This window comes from Prionailurus viverrinus, chromosome A2 (assembly GCF_022837055.1).
Source record: "Prionailurus viverrinus isolate Anna chromosome A2, UM_Priviv_1.0, whole genome shotgun sequence".
NCBI classification, from domain to species: domain Eukaryota; kingdom Metazoa; phylum Chordata; class Mammalia; order Carnivora; family Felidae; genus Prionailurus; species Prionailurus viverrinus.
Genome location: NC_062562.1, coordinates 54,004,995 through 54,021,432, shown reverse-complemented (window position 1 = coordinate 54,021,432; position 16,438 = coordinate 54,004,995). Strand labels below are relative to the sequence as shown.

Sequence of the window (16,438 nt, the reverse complement as noted above, 5' to 3'; positions counted from 1 at the left end):
CCCTTCAGTGGTATTACCAGACGGCAAGTATTAACAGTCTCGGTCTTTTTCCCAGCAGCGGACGAAAACCTGCTAGATCGGAGAAGGGAGGAAGGCATTTCAATCAAGGTAGGAAGAACAGGTGTGTGATCCGGAACGGCGGCTGTAAGTCTGCTCAAGCCTGTGTAGCTCTGGGCCCTCGCTCCCTAGAAAAAGGGGTCAGACCAGAGGGCCTTAGTTTCTAGACCTTACGCCCTGAGGAACCCATCCGGACTAGCACAGGATCACCTGCCAAGGTTCTGCTCTCCGGCCCAGCAACCGCGTGGGTGGGGGGGCGGGGCCACGCCTTCCGGGGCCGTCCCCGCCCCTTGCAGCGTGCGCGCGCCCGTCGCCGCCTCGCGCTTGCGCGGCCAGCTGGGGGCGGAGGTTGTGGGCGGTGGCGGCGGGCGCGCGCGCTCTCGCCCCCTCGCGCCGGTTCGCGCTCCCGCGCCGGGGCTGAGGAGGCTGTGGCGGCTGCAGCGGCGGCTGCGGCGGCTGAGGCGGCGCGGGGGGAGGGCCGGGAGGGGGGTGGTTGGGGGGGATGGACGGAGCGAGGCGGCCGCAGCGGCAGGAGCCGGCGCTTGAGCTCGAGCCACGGCGCTGGCGGAGACGCCGGCTGCCCCTCCCCTCCGCACCGGTGAGTGAGTGCTCCCGCCCCGGACGCTGGCGGCGGCCGCGGCCCCTCACGGCCCTTCCGCCGCTGGTGTGGAGAGTCGTGAGGGGAGCGTGGCCCAGAGGCGCGGCCGACGCGGGCCCGGCCTCCCGCTCGCGGCCTGGCGCGGCTCGGACCCTCGGTCGCCTCCGTTCGGGGCTGGAGCTCCGGGCCTAAGACTCGTCCTCCAGCATCCCGCCGGGCCTTTTTCCTTCCCAGCTCGTTCCGCTGTCACTTGGACCCTGGGGCTTCCCTCCCCACCCCCCTCTCTTCGCCCCCCTTTCCAGCCCCTCCCCCCTTTCCCCCCCCCACCTTTCCAGGGCCAAGGGGAGGGAGGGGAGTGTGAGGAGTTGGGCCGAGGCCTGAGGGACTGTTTGGGAGTAGACTCTGGTGGGGGTCTGGGGTCCTGTGAGCCCTCGCTCGTCCCGGTGTCCCCAGAAGTTGGCCACTGGGGCCCAGCTGTTGCCACCTGAAACCAGTTTTGCACCTTTTGTTTTGATTTTGAACTTGTCGTTTGGGGGAGGGGGGAGGAGCCCGCTGTACTGGGAAAGGGAGAATAGGTGCTGCAAGGTGGGCCGTGAGACTAGGCTGGCTGGGCTTGGCCTCGGAGTGCCTTTTATTAATCCATTTAGGAAGAGAAAAGGGGGCTCAGTGAGTTGCACCTTCCCTAAAGGGCAGATATCCGTTTATAGCTTGCAAACCCCTGCTTTTTTCATTTTAAGCAAAGGTGTGTGTAGTGTTGGTCCAATTGTTGGCTTGGTTCCTGCCTTAACAACATTGATGATGAGGCTCTCCCAGGTGAATCTGCAGCTGAGTTTCTTGAAGCAGCCCACTTGAGCTGTTGGCTGATTTCTCCCTTTTCTTTGATGACACCATCCACGAGTCCTGGTAGATTCTAGTCACCGCTTTTGCAAGTCTGCCTTTTCATCCTGACTTGTCACAGAAGAAAGGAAGAACACACAGTCTAATCCAAAATGGTTGCTATAAGTCTGACATACTCATAGGCATCTCTAGGATAGGTCTGAATTCCTAAATTAGTTAATTCTAAAAAATAAAAATAAAAATAAAAAAAAAATCCAGGGCTTAAAAAGCATGTAGCTGCTTTACAACCAAACTTTGATATGTTTACGTCTTTTGACCAGTATCTTAAATGTTGGAAGAGATTCGTTAAACCGAATCCTTGTCTTTGAAGTACCTGTGTATAGAAATTGTTGCAAAGCCTGGAGGAAAGAACCTTATGAAAATGTTAATGACAAGATTCCTGCAGGGGGTAGGTATGTTGTTTTCCTCCATTTGTAGATTAAAACAGTGAGACCAGAATTGTGAGTAGGTGGTAGTTTTACTAGTGTCCTGTAACACAGGATGCTTTTAGGTGGGATTTTAACGTAACAATACCTTGTCCTCTACCAACAGAATTGGCTTGTATTTTTCTTTTTTTTTTTTTTGAAATCACACACCCACTCTCTGGCTAGTATAGAAAGATTAAAAAGCTGCTTCTGGTCTGTGGGTGGTAACCTTTTAATTTCTAAAGAGTTTTCAGTTGCTTACAGAATAGATTGCTGATCAGCGTAGGAAAAATTTAGATATTAGAATTTCATTAGCACGTGATTGAGATCTGTTATAATTATGAACATTAAGATTTGGCATAGTGTGGATGTTGTATACTATGTATAGGAAATTAGATTTCTCAGAGGATTTGCATCTTACGGTAAACAGAGGTGCCGTCCGCTGACAATGTTGTTACACCTTCCAGTAGTTGAGGGAATCTTTTATAAGCACAAAAAAACCTGTACAATTTGATGAAGAAACCCAATGACCTGGACTAGTTGGTGACCACCATTTCTTTAAGCTGTTTGTTCCTTCTCTCCACTAGAATATTTCCCCTTTTCTGCGAGAGTCATATATGCACAAAACCTATAATGGCTAAGGGCTTAAGTTTAAATTCCTCAAAATGACACTTATGAATTCCTCAAAATCACATTTATGATTTATTTCTTCATAGAATATTTATTGAGTCCTTATTTTGTTCCAGAAGTTTTTCTAAATACTGGAAAGTGGTGGGGAACAAAATAGACAAGGTCCTTGTTATTGGTCTTTTTTCGGTTTGTGTGAGAATGAGGATAACAAACAAGTAGACAGGATAATTTTGGGTAATGCTGTAAATTAGCAATTAGCAAACTTTTTCTGTTAAAGACCAGAAAGTATTTTAGGCTTTATGGGCCATACACATTTTGTTGCAACTACTCAACTCTGTTGTTGTAGTGCAAAGTAGCCACAGACAGTACATAAACAAGTGTTTCTGTGTTCCAATTAAACTTGGTAGGAGTGCCTTGGTGGCTCAGTCGGTTAAGCTTTCCACTAGTGATTTTGGCTCAGGTCATGATCTCATGGTTCCTGGGATTGAGCCCTGAGTAGGATTCTGAGCTGACAGTGTGGAACCTGCTTGGGATTCTCTTTCTCTCCCTCTCTTTTCTGCCCCTCCCTCACCCATGCATGCACATTCTCTCTCTCTCTCTCTCTCAAATAAACAAAAAAACCCCAAACAACTTTGTACATTGAAATTTGAATTTCATGTAATTTTTCCATGTCACAAAATATTCTTTTTCATTTTTTTTGGGGGGGGGGCTCATATTAAAACATAGGACAAGCTGGATATTGGCCTGTAGGCTCTAGTGTGGCCCTTTATAGAAAAAGTTTGCTGATTCCTGATATCAGCTATGAAGAAGATAAGATGTGACAAGTGAGTGACTGGTGGGGTTGGTGGGGAGGCCTCACTAAGGAGTAGATATTTCATTTGTGGCCGAAAAGATGGAAGAATTTTACTGGCAAATGAAACAGCAAGTACAAAGATCTGCAAGTGGAAATGAACTGGTCCTATGTTCCCCAGCATTGAACTTTACATACCATGTCATTCTTGCCTTTGTGACTCTGCTCATTTTGTTTTCAAGTAGGTTGCCCTATTCTGTCAGGTTTTAAAAGTCTACCCATAATAGAATCTAAGACTTGGAAGAGATCTTAACTTCCTACCCAGTTGCTCTCTTCTAAAATGTTCTCAGTGGTTTTTCAGCTTCTGTTTGAAACCTTTGCTGATTGTAAATTCATTACTTTGAGATAGCCTATGCCATTTTTGGATAGTTCTAATTGTTAGAATGTTCTTCATGTTGTAATAGGATTCACCCTTTCTACCTTTTTTCCCTGATGCTGCCTTACAGTGACTATGGCGTAAGCCTACAGTGGGTTGCACCTCATTCCCAGGGATCAGTTCTAAAGCCAGGACTTGAAACAAAAATCACATAAAATGAAAACTATATTTGAAATCCCGTAAATTGCTTAACAAGTATTGTATACATGTTTTTGTGTATATAGCAATATATAATTCTTGGGCACTTTGCAAACTGGGAGCCACTGTGCATTACTGAAGGAAGGTGCAAGAGGAAATTATTATGTAGATATCCAGGCCTTCAAATAGTTTTGCTTTTTAAAACAGCTGTCAAATCCATATCAGAGAGTGGTAGATGGTGGCAAATTTTAATGTGTTTCTGCTTCCTTGCAGAGTTTATTTTATTGTATTTTTACATTAAGCCTCTATTATATTAATGTTTATAAATATGTTGTGAATATTAAATGAGATAATATATATAGAAGCACCTGGCACATGGTAAGTGGTCAATAAATGTTTGCCAGATTTAAAGTTTTTGCTTCAGTGGGCTCACATGCACACTGTCCTTTGAAAAGTTGCAGAGAAGAACTTGGCCACCTGCTTCCTGTCTTTCCAAATTGGCATTTCCTGTTATGGCTTTACCAAACAGCTGTCATTCTCTATGTCCTTGAGTGTTGGTCACATTTTACCAGAGGTCAGCTAGTAAGTTAAATGGCTGTATGTTGTAACTCTGTTCTGCCACATGACTCAAAGTATTTGAACACTGCTGTTGTCTCCCACTCAGGTCTTTACTTTTCAGGGCTAAACTTCATGTCTTTCATTTCTTTTAATATTTTTTTAATTTCTTTACCCTCTTGTTGTTCTTATGAGTACACCAGTTTATTGTTGTTTATTTTTACTTTAGTACCCTGAATTACATTTTAAGGTACAAACTCATCTTTCATCTCCTTGATGAAGTCTACCTTCATAATTCTAGACCTTCTCTATATTCCTAATATACTTTTAGCTACACTTCTCAATTTAATTTTTTAAAATTTATAGTTGTTCACAAGCATTTTTCTTACTTCACAGTGAGACAATAAGCTTCTTCAAGGCCAGCACCTTGTTTCATGTATCTTTTGTGTCCTGATGCACTGAGGAAAATTTCAGGCATGCAGTAGATCATAAGTGTCTGACATCAGCTCAGGTCAGGATCTCACGGTTTGTGAGTTTGAGCCCCATGTTGTGCTCTGTGCTGTCAGTTCAGAGCCTGGAGCCTGCTTCATATTCTGTGTCTCCCTCTCTCTTTGCCCTTCCCCCGCTTGCACTTTCTCTCTCTCAAAAACAAAACAAAACAAAACACGCAAAAAAAACCTTTTAAAATAAACTTTTTTTTAAGAAGTGTTATATTTACTTCATTATTGTGAAGATAGTACAGAGAGTTCCTGTCTATCTAGTTTCCCTTATTATTAACATATTAGTGTGGTACATTTGTCACAAGTAATGAACCATTATTGATCCATTATTACTAAGTTCTACAGTTTTTCTTTTAATATTCCTTTTTTTTGTTCTAGGATCCCATTCAGGATACCATGTTACATTTAATAGTCTTGTCTCTTTAGCTCCTCTTGGTTCTGATGATTTCTCAGACTTTCCTTGTTTTTAATGACCTTGGCAATTTTGAAGATAACGGATTAGGTATTTTTGTAGACTCTCCTTCAGTTGGAATTTGTGTGGTGCTTTTCTAATGGTTAGACTAATGTACTGTGATTTTGGAAAGACCACAGAGGTAAAGTGTCATTCTCATCACAAACCAGAAGTACATACTAGTGATATCACTTGCTGGTGTTGATGTTAACTTTGATCACCCAGCTTGAGGTAGTGTTTGTTTTCTAAACTATAAAGTTAACCTTTTTGTTCTTCTCTTTCTGTCCATATTCTGGAAGAAAGTTACTATGTGTAGCCTATACTTAATGAGTGATGAGTTACACTCTACCTCAAGGGTGGAGTATCTACATAAATTTTGTTGCTTCTGTTGTTTGAGCTTTGGGCATTGGGAACTCTTTCACTTGACTTCTGTATCCCTTCCCTTTGATGTACTCACATGATTATGTGTGAAGGAGCACTTTCTTTCTGGCAACAAAAAATGCTTCAGACTCCTCTTTTATATCATGTTCTAGTTCCTGTAGTCATCCAATTTTCCAAGGAGCCCTAGTTCCTTTTATGGGGAAATGGTATTAGAAACTAAGATTTTGAGTGCGAGATGTGCTAGTAGCTACTTGAGTATTGTTGCTTCTAGGCCATCTGAATGATAGAGAAAGGAGATTCATGTGTATAAATTAAGCTGTTAATATACACATCTATAAGTATTTCTATATGTAACCATTTGTCTCTATATTAAGCTGAACATGAATTCATACAGGTGTTTCCAATTCTAATTCCTTACCACATGGATCATTCTAACCTCCACTATCCATTTACTTACTTCTTCAATTCCAGTATACATTTGGTTTCAGAATTTTTTTAATATGTATACCTGTGGGAAATAACTTTATTAACTAGAGCACAGTGCTTATGGATAGTTCCTTTTGCCTTTAGTCTTATAGACTCCACTCATTTCCAGCATTACTTGGTCAGCACCTTATTCCTCCACCTACTTTGGGAGGTTGTTTCATGTTTATAATAGATTTGAATTTTTTTTAATGTTTATTGTTGAGAGAGAGAGAGAGAGAGAGACAGAGAGAGAGGGAGACACAGTCTCAGTGCTGCAGACTCTCAGTGCTAACAGCTCAGCCTGATGTGGGGCTTGAACTTCCCAACCGCTAGATCATGATCTGAGCCAAAACAAAGTTAGACGCTTAACCCACTGAACCACCCAGGCACCCCTATAATAGATTTCGATTGTTTTGTCACATTCTGCATTCTATGCTGAGATCCCTTTACTTCTTAAGGGATTATTTTAAAATTTGCACACATTAAGGCTTATTCTCTGTGCTGTGACACAGAATGCGTTTTGACAAACTTTTAATCTCTTATGTTAACCATTACAGTATCCTATAGAATAGTTTCAGTGCTCTAAAAAAATGTATCCATCACCTATTCAACTCCCTGATACCAGCCCCTGGGCAACCATTGATCTGTTTATTGTCTCTACAGTTTTGCCTTTTCCAGAATGTCAATATTTTAAATTTAAAGAAGTATTTTTGAATGGTTTTTATGAACGCAGCATTTTGTTAAGTAGTGGGAGATACAAGTACTAGACAACCAACACTCAAACTTTTTTTTCCTATTGAGCTAAAAGTCATATAACACAGAATTCATCATTTTAACCATTTAAAATGTACAGTTCAGAGGCTTTTAAGTACATTCACTATGTTGTACAACCAACACTACTATCTAATTCCAGAACAGTTTCATTAACCCAAAAAGAAACCTCATATTCATTAAGCAGTTCCTCTTCCCATCCCCTGGCAATCCCTGGACTGATTTTTGTCCCTACAGGTTTGCCTGTTTTGTATATTTAATTTAAGTGGAATTATATAATGTATGGTCTTTTGTTTTTGGTTTCTCTTATTTAATAATGTTTTTAATATTTATCCATGTTATAGCATATTTCAATACTTAATTCCTTTTTTGTGGATGAATAATCCATTTTATGGACATAACACATTTTCATTTATCAGTTGATGGACATTTGACTTGTTTTCACTTCTTGGCTGTTATGAATGATGTTGCTCTGAACATTCATGTGTAAGTTTTTGTTTGAACATGTTTTAACTAATGCATTTCTTTTGATAAATTTTATTTTCATATTAAAGGGAAAGTTACCCAATGGCTCATTTGGTGTAAAGTGCTTACAGTGCTACTTTCTCTTGGCATGGTATTCATCAGTGAATAGTGAAATCACATAATTTTCCTGTTGTCTTTACAGAATAAAGAATTTTGGTCCCATTGGGGCAACAGTGGGTAGCCTTCCCTAGAATTCTGTTAGAGGAACATCCTGATTTATGTTGTGTACCATTTAGTTATATTTCTGAGTAGCAAGTAGTCGCTCATTGTGAAGCTGGATAAGATCTGCTTGTGGTCTAAAGGAATCTCTTGAGTGTATGAATTGTTTTTAACATTCTGTATTCAGAAGGATAGTAGGCAGGATTCCCATTCTGTAATCTATTTGGCATCAATGGTATTATAGAGGTTTTATTTTTATTAACCACATTCCCTCTGAGGTTTAGACTATATTAGAGTGGCATTAAATATTAATGTTTTCTTTTTCCTATTTTAGCACCCAACCCTGATGCTTTGTTTTGCAGTTATTGCTTCAACACCTTTGCTTTGATAAATTCATTTTCCTCAGGAAGACTTGGCAGAAGTGTTCTTTTGCCAGTTTAGGGTAGCCTGACCAATTCATTGAAGTCTAATGTTTTTCATACTTCCTGAAAGCAAGGAACATTGGCTTTGTAAGCTTCTAAGTGACTTTGAGGTTCCGTGAAGACAATGGAATATAGATAAATTATATATTAACCATTTTCATACTTTATCCCAAGAGTGTCTTGATAGGCAAGCCCTTCAAAAGTTTGTGTAATAGAACACTGGGCTGGAACCAAGAATATTTTAATTTCCCTTGTCTAAAAACTCACTAATACTGGACAAATAACTTGTGCCTTGGGACAATTTGTTGTAGAAAAGATAATATTGACTTTCTCTACAGGGATGTTGTGTTAGGAAATTAGTTCTATTAATCAAGTACTTTATAAGTACTGTATCTATATTCTGTTTACTATTTCTAATGTTCTTTATTTTTTTGTGTAGTTCCAGATTTCTAGTGTACATTTCCCTCTGAATGAAGGACTTCTTTAGCATTTCTTGTAGTGCAGCTTTGCTGGTGATGAATTTTTTAGCTTTTGTATGTCTGAAGAAGTCTTTAATTTGCCTTGATTTACAGAAGCTATTTTCACTACATATAGAATTCTGGGTTGACAATATTTTTCTTTAACTATTTTAAAGATGTCTTACGGTCATCTGGCCCACATTGTTTGCAGTGAGAAGTTAGCTATCATTCTTCATGCCTCTGTGCATAATATGTGGTTGTCTTCTTTTGGCTACAGTTTATTTTTCTTTCAGTTTTTAAAATTTCTGGTGTAATACAGGTAACATAGAATTTACCATGTTAACCATTTTTGAGGGTACTGTTCAGTGGTATTAAGTACATTCATATCATTTGTGCAACCATCCAAACCGTCTTTCTCCAGGAGTCTTCATGTTGCAGAACTGAAACTGCACCTATTAAAAAATAACTCTCGGGCGCCTGGGTGGCTCAGTCGGTTAAGCATCTGACTTCAACTCAGGTCATGATCTCAGTTTGTGAGTTCGAGTCCCACATTGGGCTCTGTGCTAACAGCTCAGAGCCTGGAGCCTGCTTCGGATTCTGTGACTTCCTCTCTCTCTGCCCTTTCCCCGCTCACGTTCTGTCTGTCTCTCTCTGTCTCAAGAATAAACAAACATTAAAAAAAAAAAAACAAAAACAACTCTACATTCCAGCTCCCTGGTAACCACCATTCTGTTTTCTGTCTGTGATTTTAACTGCTTTGGGTACTTCATAGAAGTGGAATCATACAGTGTTTATCTTTTTGTGACTGGGTTATTTCATTTAGCATAATGTTATGAGGGTTCATCCATGTTGTAATATGTGTCAGAATTTCTTTCCTTTTTAAGGCTGAATATTCCATTGTATGAATAGATGGCATTTCACCATCCATTTTTCTGTCAGTAGAAATTTGGGTTGTTTCCACATTAGCTATTATGAATAGAGCTGCTGTGAACATGAGTGTACAAATATCTGTTTGCGATCTTGCTTTTAGTTCTTTTGGGTATGTATCCAGAAGTGGAATTGCTGGATCATATTATAATTATATGTTTAAATTTTGAGGAACTGCCATCACAGTGTATTGTTTTACATTCCCACCAACAGTGCATCAGGTGTTGCAGTTTTTCCACATTCTTGCTAGCATTTTTAATAATGAATAAATGAATTAATTTTAAAGTAGGCTCGATGCCCAGCATGAAGCCCAACACAGGTCTGAATTCAGGTCCTTGAAATCAAGACCTAAGCCGAGATCAAGAGTTGGATGCTTAACCAGCTGAGCCACCCAGGTGTCTCAAGTTGTGTGTGTGTGTGTGTGTGTGTGTGTGTGTGTGTGTGTGTGTGGTTTTTATAGTGGCCATCCTAATGAGCATGAGGTGGTATCTCATTGTGGTTTTGATTTGCATTTCCTTAATAATAAGTTATGTTGAACATTTTAATGTGCTGATTGTCCATTTATATATCTTCTTTGTAAAAATGTCTATTCAGGTCCTTTGTCTATTTTTGAATTTTTTTTTTTAATTACAATATATTTTTTAAAATTTTTTACGTTTATTTCTGAGACAGACAGAGCATGAGTGGGGGAGGGGCAGAGAGAGAAGGAGACACAGAATCTGAAACAGGCTCCAGGCTCTGAGCTCTCAGCACAGAGCCCGACGTGGGGCTCGAACCCACAAACCGCGAGATCATGACCTGAGCCGAAGTTGGTCACTCAACCGACTAAGCCACCCAGGCGCCCCTGAATTGTGTGTGTGTGTGTGTGTGTGTGTGTGTGTGTGTGTGCGTGCGCGCGCGCTTGTTGAGTTGTGGGCATCCTTTGTATATTCTTGATGTTGATTACTTATTAAGTATATGATTTGCAGATATTTTTCTCCATTCTGTATTCCTCTGGCTGCTTTTAAGATTTTTTTCCCTTATCTCTGGTTTTAAGGAAATAGATTTGGCAGAGTTTTACAATTCTTCATGTTTCTTGAGCTTTTGGATCTGTAGGTTTATAATTTTCGTCAAATTTAGAAAATTTTAGGCATTATTTTTTCAAATCTTCCCCCACCGAGATTCTAATTACACATATATTATTATCAGATTATTCGATTCCTTGAGTTTGTCCCGTAGCTCATCGATGCTGTGTCCTTTTTTTCCCCAGTTTCCTTATATTCTGGGTTTCATTTTGGATAATTTCTATTATTATGTCTTTACATTCTCAAATCTTTTCTTCTGCATTGGGTTATCTACTGTTAATCCCATAAAGTGTATTTCGTTTCAGCCTACTATACTATAATTTGTAGCTTGATAGAAATGCAGTGACATGGCAGGTATCAAGAAATACTGTCTTAATTTGCTGCCAAAATAAAAGATTCCTAATTCTGTAAGCTGTCTAAAGGGTACATAAAGCCACACTATGTGTTAAATTAACTTTGTCTCTTGTTTTCCACATTAACTTTGTTTTTATGCCAGACCTGCCTATGTATTTTTTGCATCTTATTTATTTATTTATTTTTGCATTTCTTTCTGACATAGACATCTCTATAATATTTGTTTTATAAGGCACCAGAGTGCCTGGTATGTTTGCCAAACTACCTAATAGTTTTCTGTGTTGGTTTGGTTGTATTATATGACCGTCATCTTGCTATAAAAAGCATGAAATAGATTTTTATATCTTGTTTTACTATACTGCTTATTTAATATTAATCAGAGAGCTGGATTACCTGCTGAAGTGTACCTTTGATTGCAGCTGTCATTGATAATCCCAGTGCCACCTGGGCTTGGCCACTTGTATTACCACCGTGTGATCTTTTCATGTTACTAATACCAACTTAAAAAAATTTTCAGACTGACAACTGGTAACTGTTTGCCAGCCAGTCATTTGCATTTAGTAGTATTTCTCCTTCTCTTGCTCCTCTGTCCCAGCAGGTATTATTCTCTCGAGGACACACCCACAGTTAGCACAGTCTTCAGATGCTGACACTTGGTGAGCAGCTACTCTTAATCACAAGATATAGAAGACACAGTCTCCATTCTTCCAGGTTGGATCTCTATTCATGTGGATTTTCTGTTTCTGTATCTTTTTTAAAAATAACTTTTTGGGAAACACTTTCATCCTCATCTATGCAAAGAAAGGAAAGCTATTGTGCTGGGATTCTGAGGAGTTATGTGTTTTTCCTTTTATTGCAAAACTGCATCATCACTTAGGCACTCAGACAATAATGACTTAACATTGACTCTTTCTTCTATAGAACTTTGTTCTCATTCATTCACTTGTTACATCTTCCTTTCTCCCATTCTCTTTTTTTAAAGCAATTGTCATAACTTAATAAGAACTTCCTTGATGTGTGATATAGCAGCTCATTTCTTACATTCTTCCTGAATGTCATTGGACTCTGGGTTAGACTTATAAGTAATAGGAATCCATTCGAATTCTTATTCCTCAAGTTGAGATTGTGATTCTGATGTACTGAGTTTGTTCTCATTCTGCAAAGACACTGGGAAAGCTTAGTATCTTCAGCATAATATATGGCTGTATGGTTTTGTAGTCTGCTTCAATATCAGTTGCAAGGGGAGGTGTGATAACAGAAAATTGAGAGACTTCAGTCCCAGTTTTGGCATTGTTACTGCCATGCTTTGAGTGAGAGTATATTTGTTTTCTTATCTCTAAAGTGAGCTTATCATGGCTTGCTTTACACAAGCCTCATGGGATTGTTGAGGGACAGGTGAGAAAATTTGTGTGGAAGACTATTTTACGAATGTAAAGTCTTGTTACTGTGTTGCAGAGAGCTGTAGACATACTTGTTCTCTTCACTCAAAGATGCAGTTTTTATTTCTGCAGACTTTTTTGATGGTATAGCTCTGTCATGAATCGGATATTTTAAATCTCCATACTTAATGTATGAACAGTAGTGTTTATAGTGCCTAATTACATGGTAGGTGCTAAGTAGATTTTATTTATTTTTTATTTTTCTAAAAGATTTATTTATTTATTTATTTATTTATTTATTTATTTATTTAGAGCACGTGAGTGGGACAGGGGCAGATAGAGAGAAAATCCCAAGCAGGCTCTCCACCGACAGTGCAGAACCTGATGAGGGGCTTGAGCTCATGTACCATGAGATTATGACCTGAGTTGAAGTCGGATGCTTAACTGACTGAGCCACCCAAGGCTCCCTGGTGCTAAGTGTATTTTAAAAAGTGGATTTGTTGAATATGATGCTAAGAAAATGTCAGTTTGTACAGTAAGAAACTACTTTACAAAATCTATTGGATAGTGTTTTGAAGAGAAATCTCATTTGTTTTATTGTTTTATGCATTTAAAATATTTGTTGAGGGCTTACTGGATTCTGGGTACTGGGGAAGAAAAACAATGTCTGCTTTCATAGAGCTTCTTTTGCGTTTTATATGGGGAGATAGAATAAACAAGATAAGTAACTTCTAATGACAAGTTCTAATGAGAAAAGTACAAGCAAGAGAGAGGAATAGGGTATATCAAGGGGAAGGATTGAGTGGTCGCAAATGGCTCACAGAGAAGGGAACATTTGAGTAAAGGCTTGAAAGATGTGAAACAGCAAGTCATGCAGATAAATGAGAGAAGAGCATTCTAGACATAGCAGATGACAAGTGATAGGTCCTGAGACTGAAGCTTGCCTGGGAAATGGTAAGAATTGGGGAGGGTAGATGCTTATCTTGTGGTGCCTTAGAGAAATACGTTTCAGACTTTACTGTGCATATGGCTTATGTAGGTTGTTTTTGTTATAATTCAGTTTCTATTTTGTAGGTTTGAAGTGGGGTTCATTTCTTTTTTTTTTTTTTTTTTTTAATTAAAAAAAATTTTTTTTTCAACGTTTATTTATTTTTGGGACAGAGAGAGACAGAGCATGAACGGGGGAGGGGCAGAGAGAGAGGGAGACACAGAATCGGAAACAGGCTCCAGGCTCTGAGCCATCAGCCCAGAGCCCGACGCGGGGCTCGAACTCCCGGACCGCGAGATCGTGACCTGGTTGAAGTCGGACGCTTAACCGACTGCGCCACCCAGGCGCCCCCATTTCTTTTTTTTTTTTTTTTATGTTTATTTTTGAGAGAGAGAGAGAGAGCATGCTCAAGTGGGGGGAGGGGCAGAGAGAGAGGGAGACACAGAATCTAAAGCAGGCCCCAGTCTCTGAGCTATCAACACAGAGCCCCATGCAGGGCTCGAACTCACAAGCTGTGAGATCATGACCTCAGCTGAGGTTGGATGCTTAACTGACTGACCTACCCAGGCTACCCATGGTGGGGATCATTTGTAACAAGCTCCCAGCTACTGTTGGTGCTGTTGGTCCTTTGTAGGTCTTTAGCTTTCATGCTAAGTGAAATTGGAAATCTTTGGAGAGTTTTGGGTAGTGGTTCGACATGATCCATTTTCTATTTTAACATCATGCCTCTGGCTGCTGTATTGGTAATAGGCTGGTGGTGAATGATTGGGCAAGGGTAAAGGAAGGAACACCAGTTAGGAGGCTACTGCTATAATTCAAATGAGAGAAGACGCCAGTTTGCATTGTGGGGTGGCAGTGTATGTGATGATACATGGTCTGATTTTCAAGTAGAGTCAACTAGTTTTACTGATAGATTGGATGTTTTACTGATAGAAAGAAGGGAAGGAGTTAAGAACAATTCCAGGGTTTTTGCTCTAAGTTCCTTACGGACACCATTTATTCAGATGGGGAAGACTGAAGGAGTAACACGTTTGGAAGGAAAGTACAGGAGCTCAGTTTTGGACATATATTATAGATGCTTACTAGACTTGGTAGAGATGTTGCATAGGTAGCTGGTTTATGAGTCTGGAATTCAAGAGAGAGGAACTGCTAGAGGTGTACCACCGGAGGTTACTGTCAAAAAGATTGTATTTAAGCCAGGGGGCTGGATGAGGTCCAAGGGAGTGAGAAGAGATAGAAGTAAGAAGAGGTTGAAGAACTTAATTAACTCTGGAGTGGACCAGAGTTTAGAGATCTTTGGAGGAAGGTGAAAAGGAACAGTCAAAGGAGACTTAGCACCAGCCAGAGAAATAGGAAGAAACCAGGTGAGAGGGTATCTGGAAGCCAAACAAGGAAAGTGTTTCAAGGAGTAGGGAGTTGTTATTAACTATGTTAAATACTAAACAATTAAGATGATGGTTGAGAAATAACCATTTGATTTAGCGGTGTGAAAGTTATTGGTGACCTTGGTAAGAATAGTTTCAGTGAGGCAGTGGGGGATAAAAATCTGATTGGAAATGTTGCCTTTCCAATAGCAAAACAGTCCTAAACCCTGATGAGGTTGTATTTAGGTACAAATCTGCAACTCTAGATAAATGTCTGGGATAGGAGAAGATATAAGATGTTTAAGTACTATTAGCAACTGGCTTGATTAATTGCTCATTCAAAGTGATACTGAAAAATGTACCTTGAAATCTTTAGGGTGTCCTAAACAACTTAGTTCCTGGATTTTTGTTTCATGACGTCAAGGTTTTAAATCGTTCTTAGCAGTTACGATAGAAAAGAAGAAATATGAGGATTGGTTAGGAAACAATTTGCTCTTAGCTATTCTTATTTCCTAGGTTACAGAGCTGAAAGACACCTTAAATACTAATTGGACTATTGAAAGGGACTGTGAGAACCTCTTCACACTGCTATCTATTTCATAGTAGAAGTTTTCAATCTTTGTAGCATCCTCAACCTGAAGATCTGTGCAAACAAAGTAGACAAGTTAAGCTTAGATATAACTTAGTTTTAGCATTTATGGAAGACCTCTTTTTCTACATTTGTTTATTTAAAAATATTTATCAAATATTTTCATGTATGTTTGGTTCTGTTGTAACTGCTTAAGATGCAGTGCGTTAAGGTTACTGCCTGAGTGGAGCTTATGTCCTAGTTGGAATGAAGTAGCAGATTGGGGCCAAAACTTGTTAGTTGTCTCAGACTAGTACTGATTGTCTTAATGCTGTGCATGCACATGGGAATCACAAAGAAATAAAATGGTGGTAAATACATAACATGGAATACTATGCTGCTATTAAACAATGACACAAATTACTCTATTTCCAGTAGAATTTAAGCTCCATTGGTTTCCATTGATAGATATAAAGTGTATCACTTAGGATATATTCAACTGTAGATAATAGTAACAGTATCTAAAAGTAACTAAACAGTAAAGACTCTTAAGTTGTCTCATATAAATAGAAACAAAGAAATAGGTGGTTCAGGGCTAGTGTGGTTGCTTGGTAATATTTATTAAACCCAGGTTTTCCCCTATCTTAACTCTATTACTTTTAGTATATTGTTTTTTCAGTTTCTCTGCTGTAGCCTTATGGTTGTAGGATGGCTGCCTTAGCTCCAAGCAGCACAACTAACTGCATTCAAAGACGGGTAATGGAGGGCAAAAAAATTTTTTTTTTAATGTCTGTTTATTTATTTTGAGAGAGAGAGAAAATGAGAGCGAGTGAGTGGGGGAGGGGCAGAGAGAGAGAGGGAGAGAGAGAACCACAAGCAGGCACCGTGCTGTCAGTGCAGAGCCCCATGCAGGGCTTGATCTCACAAATTGTGAGATCATGACCTCACCTGAGATCAAGGGTCAGACACTCAACTGACTGAGCCACCTAGGTGCCCTCAAAATATTTTTCTAATGGGAAGGCTTAGTCATTTTAAATGGGGAGAAAATAGGGGCGCCTGGGTGGCTCAGCGGGGCGCCTGGGTGGCTCAGTCGGTTAAGCGTCCGACTTCAGCTCAGGTCACGATCTCGCGGTCCGTGAGTTCGGGCCCTGTGTCAG

General features: G+C 39.9%; 1 protein-coding gene across 1 annotated transcript in view; it reads left to right on the top strand.

Moving 5' to 3' along the window:
- Positions 1-532: 532 nt before the first annotated feature.
- Positions 533-16,438, top strand: part of TMCC1 (transmembrane and coiled-coil domain family 1) — a 243,805-nt gene continuing 227,899 nt past the window's right edge. Inside the window, exon 1 of the mRNA XM_047838531.1 lies at positions 533-655. The gene's annotated coding sequence lies outside the window, so the exon portion shown is untranslated. The remainder of the gene's footprint in view (positions 656-16,438) is intronic.